The 9,281-nt window shown below is 47.6% G+C and overlaps 1 pseudogene; it reads right to left on the bottom strand.

Annotated features, from left to right (window-relative positions):
- Nucleotides 1–926: 926 nt before the first annotated feature.
- LOC119305327 lies at nt 927–5,940 on the bottom strand (annotated as a pseudogene).
- Between the last annotated feature and the right edge of the window lie 3,341 nt (nt 5,941–9,281).

Below are 9,281 nucleotides of genomic sequence, written 5' to 3'. Positions count from 1 at the left end.
GGACCGTCGGGCGCCAAGAGTGATCGTTCCCAACAACAGGCTCAGGAGGGACATTACATGGCAGGTTTGCTTTGCGGGGTTGGTGCGGTTAAGCTCCTTGACCAGATCTCCGCACCAGCAATCAGTCTAATTTTCTGTCACTGTCCTCTGTCATTCTTGTGGACCTATCACACTCCGATTTGTCGGCACCATGAGGTACGCCGAGGCATATTTACCGGCAATTACCGTGGTGCTAACAATGATGGGGAATCTCAAAATGGTTTTGCCGGATCAAATGACCAGTGGATCTCGATGGCTCATGTGGAGTTCGAGATTTCAAGTGACGACAGAGGCGAGTTTGGTTGTGGTGAAGATTGTGGACCAGATGATCAGCGTTTTGCAGGAGTACCAGCTAGCAGGCACGACAACACATGTGGACTTCTTATTGGTGGTGCTCTTTGGGCACAAAGTCTCGACTTCCGGGGTGAAAACCCTTGGTCCGACCTTCACTGGTTGTACCTGGCAATGGCGGATCACTATTCGTCTCCTTGTTTAAGGCATTGCTTGGAGTTCAGTCAGTCTTTCTTCAGGATGAAAACCCATGATCTGTGATCAGGCGACGACTGTGTTGGTGCACGGTTTCCTTCTTGGAGGCGTCGTTCTTGGAGAACCTTTTTTGCATTTCTTGTGTGGTCTATTGTGGTGGTAGTTCCTCCTACTTCGCTGATCCGTTCGGCGTTTTTCTTTTCTTTTTTCTTTTGCCCGTGTGCATCCTTGATGTCTCAACTAGCCCTTGACATTATGTTGTTGCAGAGGCCGGGTGTAATTGATATCCGATTGATATTAATATATTCCCATTTTCGAGAAGAAAAGCAAATGGCATGTTGAATCATATAATAATTGAAAACACAAAAAAGTTTGATAGAAGTTGTTTGGTTGCACACAAACTAAAGTTTCCATGAGGTTGGACTCATTGGGATTTTGCAATACAAAATGGATTCTAAAAAATATTTCTATGATTTCAATCCTACATTTTTTTTATAAGAGATAGAATCCTCCAAAATTCCTACAAAATTTCTTTCAACCAAGGAGGCACTGAAACGTTTCCCCTTGTTTGGGGTTATGTACAACCACACCTGACAACTCCATTTAGACGAAAACATCGCAGATAGGATTCACTTTGTCATGGCATGGCCTGCTTCCCGGGTCAACTCCTTGCCTTCCCGTCTTACTTCATTCCTATGCCTTGTGGTAGGACTAGGAGGACTTGCAAACTAGAAGAACAGATGAAAGGATGGGGCAAACCATAACTTTGTGCGCCGCGCCTTTGACCAGATGAAGCCACAAGCATGGTACAGCCCGCAACCAACCTGAGAAGTTCTCCTTGACAACTTCCGGTACCACCAAATAGCAAGATGGCCCAGAATGTGGTAATGGATCACTTTGTGCTCCTGTGACCAGCTGAAGCCATCAGCGTTGCTACAGCCGCAATGAACATCAGCAGCATGAACACGAGCAGAGTGTACGTTTTCTTTGACGACTTCCGGTACTCCCCGAATAGCACGATGCCCCAGAATGTGCTCACAAGTGGCAATGCCTGATAAACAGCAATGCAGAAGCAGTTAGAATCATAGGTGTAGAGAAGTTTCCTCTTCATTCTGAAAATCATATCTACCACAGGATATGTTTTAGAGATTCAATATTATTTTAACATCTTGATTGAATCACACAGAATGCAAACATGGTGCATTTCTCTTCAGATGTAAAGATGTTTTTTTTTACGGTGCTGGATGCGAACATATAAGAACCACGAGACATTGGTTCAACCAACCTCAACAGCATCAGCTGCAGCATAACCAGCAGCCTGACCACCCATGAACTGGAAGCCATTGCCCAAACCACAAAGGAGACCGGCAAGAAGAGCCCATTGCCTGCCTTCCCAGTCATTCAGATAGGCCTTGAAGGATGACTTTGGCACGCCGGTCATTGGGCGGTAGAGGAACAAGATGTTCAACCCGATACCAATGACAAACATGATATGGATAAGTAGAAGAAGGCAGTGTATACAACCAGATGTTGGACACGGTCTTTCATGTGCCACTGGTCATTGGTGGCCAGATTGAGTGCTGGAGAGAAGAGTGCGAGGCAGACACCAGCAAAGAAAACTAGCCCAAGCCCCTTGAGCGTACTCGATCCAAATACCTGGAAAATGAAGAAGTTTGGCTAGATCAGTTCATTGATGTTGCGAAAACAGAGGTTCAGAACAAACATCTTGTACTATCTGAATTATTCCACAATGACTTGTGACAGAATTATGAGTTTACCTTAATTGAACGCCGCCCTTCGAGCTCAATTAGGTATTTTGCAGTTCCTGCCTCAGCTCTGGTGGCATCTTCTGCAGAAGCTCCATTCTCTATGTCCACTACTGCATCTCAAATAGGCAAAGTTAGGAACTAGAATTTGCAACTGCAATACATCAACAATACCAGTAGTCATGCACCATATATAACTCGTGTGCTTGGCTCCATACCTCCATTTGTCCTGTTAATTTAGACATTATAGTGATCAGAGCAGCAAAAATAAGACGTAAAATGGTTTACAAAGATTGACATCTAATGCACCTAGCCGATGTAAGTGAACCAGTGGGTAATGTGACTGTGTGTGACGAAAAAATGTGCTAGAAAGTGAGACCATGTTACCCAAGGTTGTAGACATTTGCGGATTCACTTAGTTTTTCTTCATTATCCGCTGCATTAGAAGCGTGTACAGCAGTCCCAAGGATGACTGCAACAAGGAAGCATGCCACTCCAGTGAAAAGAATATCTGCCCTGTTGATGCGGTTGTCCAGGAAATAATTCAGTGTTGTGCCTGAAATACAACACACAACTTAACAGAAGAAATATTAAAAATAAATAAAGAGGCAGCTAAAAATCCAACATGTAATTTTGGTGCATCAGTTCTTTCAGTTCAGATATCAGCTATACTTGTATCATCAAAGCTGTTCATATCTTGAGATGTTTCTTGAGATGTTTTTAAACCTAGACAATAATGCCTTGCTAAATGATTCACCTAAGATTGACAGACACTTTTTTGAAGAAACTAGGAACTATCAAATAACTAGTGTTATTGGGCAAAAGACTAACTTAAACCAACTAGTGCTAACCTAGTAATTCAGTCCATATTGTAATGATTAATAAAGGAACATTATGATCAATAATGAGCTGTACGTCACATGTATCATCAGAAGCATAACCAGAAAAAATAATAACAATGTTTACTGCATTCAGTTTGCAGGGATCAACTTACCTATTACAACAACCATACTTGCACATATAACCTCAGTAACTGAGAGACCCACATATGCCCAAGCATACTGTGTAGAAAGGTTCCCAATACTGAGCACAAGACCCCCTGCCATTGCGAACAGCACCGAAGGCCAGTTATCCTTCATCAAACAATTCATTGAGAGTCAGCAAACTGGATGAACCATCGATTGTCTCATCAGGAAGTTCTTGCATAAATAAATGAATGATTACTTAGACAGCTAACCTGAGTGAGTTGGGTGAAGAAATTGGGCATGTTTTGCTTGCTCTCCCCAAGCTGGCCCAAGGTGAGCGCAATGAGGACTGCGGCGAGGAGGTTGGTGATTGAGTAATCAAGGTACGTGTGCTGCGGTAGCCGTCCCCTGCGCTCCAACAGGGTGAGCAATGCTGGCCATGTGCCCAAGAAGAGGAGGGCGGCACACATGAGAGCAATGGCACTGCCTTTGTCTTCTACGATGAACATGTTGAGACCTTGTTTGATGGAGAAGACACAATTCAGTCGGGGGGCCTTCAACCGCCTGCAGGCCATCAATTGAGAGTTTTCAAGTTAGGAATCTGGAATTAATTCTGGATACAGATGATCAATGAACACAATGATTTCTTCATCATCAAACCAATTGAGGGTTTCCAAGTTAGGAATCTGGAATTAATTCTGGAAAGTTACTACAAATCTGGAACTAATACTGGATACACTTGACTTGATCAATGAACACACAGATTTCTTCATCATCAAATCGATTCAGAGTTTTCAAGTTAGGAATCTGGAATAGGTCTGGGTTCAAATGATCAATGAAAGATTTATTTCTTCATCTCTGCAAGGGTCACAAGGGTCTCTACTTCCTCCCCGAGGCGCTCCCACGGGCGCCCCCGGGAGGAAACCCTAGCGCCGCCCCAGTCGTCCCCTCCGCCTCAACCCCCTCCCTAGCCGCCACCTGGGGCGTCGCTGGCCAAAGGCCGTGTGGCGTTGGCGGCGGCGGGGCAGCTCTCTCCCGCACGCAGTGGGGACTCCGCGGGGCGTTCCCATCTGCCTGGTGGTGCCGGGCGTCGGGCCGGCCCTGCCTCGGCTCCTTCTCCCCCTTCCAGCGTCCCTCGCTGGTGCCGCCTCCTCCCCTCCGTGGTGGTGGGTTGTGGGGGATGGATCTGGGATCCCTGCCTAGATCCGGTGGATGGTGGGTTTGGTGTTGGCAGCGGTGGCCGGCGGCCTAGGCGTGGTGGCGGCGAGTCTCGCGGCCTCTGGGCATCGTGGAGGTGCCGGTGGCGGCGAGTGCTTAGCCTGGTGGTGGCGGCGGCCGTGCACGTGCGTTGGATTCCTTCGAATAGATCTGGGTGAAAACTTGCTTTCAGCTATTGCCAAGGCCGGCGGTGGCGGTGCTATTCCCTTCTTGAAGGCATCGCCGTGGAAAAATTCAAGGCCACTCTCTGCTACCTCCGGGGGAAACCCTAGATCGGATGATCGGATGACGGCGGCGCTCTAGTGTCGTTCCCCCCTTTGGGGCGTCATTCTTGGAGGTGCACACGTGATCGAGGGACCAGAGGACGGATTCTTTGGTGGAGCGGTGTTTCATCTCACTCATTGATGGCGCTGTGGTGACTCGGCGTCCGATGCGCGGAGATGGACTCGCGCAGGAGGGTGACGCGGTCTGGGGTCATGGTGGCGTCGACGGCAGCTAGACCGGGCAAGGTAGATGCAGCAGTACAGTTCTGAAGATGGATTGGTGGCAGGTGGCTGCGGCGGCTACATACCCGGCAGGCGTCCTGGTTGAAGAGCACGCCGGACTGGTGGGTGCCCATACCCGGCAGGCGTCCTGATTGGGACCTCGGGTCTTGGATGTTAGGTTTGGCTGCGAGGTCTGTTTGGTATTAGACCCAGACTATCAGCGCCCCTTTATCAACTGGATAGGAGTAGCGACAAATGTTGCTTAGACGGTTGCTTTAGTCTTACTGTTGTATGACTTTGTAAGGTCTTGTCTTAATAATTAATAAAATGGTTGTATGCATCGTCCAGATGCAGAGGCCGGGGTCTTCCTCCTTTTTCTAAAAAAAAAAAAATCTCTGCAAAGCTTGCATGAAATCGAATGGAGCAGTCGTTACAGGGAGTAATGAAATCATATCAGAACAAAACGTAAAAGAAAAATCAGTCAACAACCACAAGAAAATAACCCAACATCATGGTCCAGTTTGTTCTAAACCCAAACAAAATTACTAGCGCATATCAGATACTCAAAAGTCCGACTCGGTCCGCAGGTGTTTGAGTCGCACAGGCACAGCTGCCGCAACACTCGCGGCGTGTGCTTGGAGACCAGAGCACCAATGGAATTGGGGCTTTATGGGCAGGAAGGAAGGGAAAAGAAGTTGCATCCCGAGATGGGTTATTCGGAAGTGCGGAGGTGGGAACCCTCTCAAAACCCTAGCACACCCACCGGCGGGCGAGAGCGCCTCCCCACCTCTAGTACCGTGGAGTGCGCCCGGGAGCAGCGGCCGTGTCACGGCGCCGCCGGGTTGGATGCTCTCTCTGCTCGGCCTCGGATTTGTCGGCGAGTATACACGTACAGGGAAGGAGCGGGGCAGGAACTAGGAAGGGATACGCACCGGCACCGGAGTTGGACAAGACGAGAGGATCGATCCTGATGAAGTTTTGTGTTTGTTGTTCCTCCGCTTGGCTGGGTTGCGTTGCGTCGCTATATATGTTGAGACAGGCGGCGCTTGTCTTCCGTGGCGATTACGGTAATGCGAGGCGGGTTTGTGTTTCTCCCTGTTTCCGGCCAGTTTGCGAGGGAGAGCCGTTGGCCACGCTGGTGGCACCTTCCGTCGCTTGGACCAACAACGGCCCAGAGGCCCATACCTATTGGGCTACAGCAAAAAAAAATTAGAACGAAGACGCCGAAGGCGTCCGGCTTTAAATTAATAAAGCCTACCAACAGGCAGTATCCAACAAGCTCAACACAGAACAACAGAAAATAAAGCTGCCGCAGCCAAGGTACGGTACATGCCACCGGCCGAAGCCTGCAAGATAAGGAAAATAAGCAGCAACTCGCAATCGGCCAATACAAAAAACAGCATCCAGCGGCAAGCTAGTGGCGGGCGCCAATCTGGATCAAACGAATCCGCTCCATAGCCTCCGTCATCCGGTCTGCATCACGCCGTTTCCCCAACGGTGTCCATGTATGAAGGAACAAGTGACATTTGAAAATAATGTCAGCAGGGTGAGTAGGAAATTTGTGCTCAATAGTCATCTTGTTGCGTGTGGTCCAGATGGCCCACACCAAAGCACCCACACATCTCCAAAGCACACGCCCAAAACCACCCCTATGAGCGACAAGAATTCCACGAAGATCCGAAACCGAAAGCGGGTTCCAGTTCTGATCAAAAGCCTCCCTAACCGCACTCCAAGCAAAGCGGGCGAGGTAGCAGTTGAAAAAGATGTGGTTGGCATCTTCGTGTTGTCCGCATAGCACGCAAGAGCCATCGGAAGGCCCGTTCCTAATAGTGATGTTATTAGAGGAGGGCAGGCGGTCGCGAAACATTTGCCATAGAAAATTTTTGATCTTCAGGTGAATAGACGCTTTCCACAGCCTCCGAGCTATGTCCAGGGTCGGTCCCTCAGTCAGCTTGTTGTAAAGGGATTGGACAGAAAACTTCCCAGAGCGCGAGAGGGACCAGGAGACCGAGTTGGCCTCAGGGCGAAGAACCACTCCAGCCAAAGCAGCAACAAGCCCGTCCCAACAGGCTCGTTCGTTAGCGAGGAGGGGTCTTTTGAAGGAGACAGCGGGCGGGTTGGAACTAAGCGCGTCGGCCACAAGAATATCAACGTTAGTGGCTAATTGGTAGGCAGCAAAATGACTCCTCCACAAGGGTCCCGAGGCAAACCAATGGTTTAGCCAAAATTGCGTAGAGGTACCGTTATTGACGCTGAACTTGGCGCCTAACGTGAAGGCTGGCATAACTTTCTGGATCCCATTCCAGAAAGGTGATCCCTTAGCTTTGGAGGTGAGGAAATTTCCATCGGGGAAGTATTTGGCGCGAAGGATGTCCGCCCGAAGCCCTTGCTCGTTTTGGGAAAGTTTTCAAATCCACTTGATGAGGAGCGCGACATTCATGAGTTTGGAGCTAAGGATCCCAAGGACCCCAAATTTCTTTGGGCGGCATAGCGCGGCCCATTTGATCAAGTGGTACTTCTTTTTGATCCCAATTTCTTCCCAAAAGAACTTGGCCCGGGGAGTATCAAGCTTGGCATGAACCCCATCAGCCAGCAAGAACATGCCCGTTATGAACAGAGGGAGGGAAGAGAGGCTGGAATTAGTCAGGATCAGCCTGGCCGCCGAGGAGAGGAACCGGCCGCGCCAAGGGCTAACCCGGTTCGCCACCTTGCCGTACAAGGGCTACAACAATTCGGTACTAGCACTCTTTTTTAGCTGAATTTGGTACTAAAAAGAAGCTGAATTTGGTACTGTTTCTAAAAAAAAGCTGAATTTGGTACTGCTTGCCTGCATTGTTGCGTGGGGAGCACCTAGTTGGAGAGGGTGCGGTCCCTCAAAAAGAAAAACCAGCGCATGTTTTTTTTTCATTTATTAATTTTACTCACATTTCAAATAAAAATTTTGTTCCTTAAATTTATGAAAAAACATCCACGTGATTGTTTCAAAACTAAAAGTATTAATAAATGTACGTGACGTTTTTAAAATTTATTTCTTAAATGTAAAAAGTGTACACATAATTAAGAAAAATGTTTCGTACTATTGAAAAGATGTACCATTTAAAAAAAGTATTCACATGTTTAGAAAGTATCGTGTAATATAACTTTTCTAATACAATGTAAAAAAAAGTTCGCATACTATAAAAAAATGTTAAGTACAACTCAAAAAATGTACGTGTAATTATAAACAAATATCCATGTGTTTCAAAAAAGTCGTCGTGCCGTTTAATGTTTATATAATGTAATAAAATATCCACGTAAATTAAATAAAATGTTCCGTGACATTAAAAAAATGTTCAACTTGTATTTTAAGAAATGTCTGACATGTATTAGCAAAAATGTTCAAAAATCTATTTGAAAAAATGTTCAATGTGTATCAAAAGAATGTTTCACATGTATATTAAAAATGTACAATGTGTATTGAAAAAAGTAGACATGAGTAAAAAAGGAAAACAAAAGAAAAAACCAAAGAAAACCTGTGAAAAAATGCAGAAAGACCAAAAAATGCTAGTGAAGAAAGGAAGGAAAACCGATGAAAACACATAGAGAAAAAGAAAAAGGAAAACTTGAGCCCGATGCGCAAAAATAGTGGCCAGCCCATTCCCCTCGAGCCCACAGGTGAGACCGAGTTACATCTCGCAATGGGCGAGGAAAAGCCCTGGCGTAGAGGGCTTTTCGTAGCACTGGAGCACCTCAGCGAGCCATGTGGTGTGTCCCAATGCCGCCACATACCTGGGATGATTGTTTTGTTTTTGGCGAGTAATAGGCGCCGGTGCGCCGGCCGAAATTTCGGCCAGTCTGCTACCAGCCATCCGATTTGAGCGGGGAGGGCCACATGATCTCTATCTTCTTCTTCCTCCCGCTTGGTTAAAAAATCCCCGCACGATCTGAATCTCGTCTGCGCCACCCCTCCACACCCTGCGCTCGTCGCGCTCTCCGTGGTCGTCGTGTGCTCGTCGCGGTCGCCATGCGCTCGTCGCGGTTACTCATTCCAGCCAAAAAAAGAGTCAGGTTGTAGCTCCCCCAGCTCTACGATTGTAGCATCGCGTGGTCGCCGTCGCACCTTGCCGGTCGAGGTTGCAGCTTGCCGGTGACCGGGTTCCAGCATCTGCCCCTTCGCCCATGCTTGATCCCGTCGTCGGGATTCACAGCAAACCACCGCCGGGCATCTCACCTGTTGTGCAGAACGGATGTAGCAAAAAATGTCGATGGTAGTAGCAATAATCCATATGGTTGCAGCAAAACGTCGTCTCGCCGTCAGAGGGTCGCAGCTAAGTCATAAATGG

This window comes from Triticum dicoccoides, chromosome 5B, assembly GCF_002162155.2.
Source record: "Triticum dicoccoides isolate Atlit2015 ecotype Zavitan chromosome 5B, WEW_v2.0, whole genome shotgun sequence".
NCBI classification, from domain to species: Eukaryota; Viridiplantae; Streptophyta; class Magnoliopsida; order Poales; family Poaceae; genus Triticum; species Triticum dicoccoides.
Note: the sequence above shows the minus strand (reverse complement) of the source record. Positions and strands in the feature narration are given on the sequence as shown.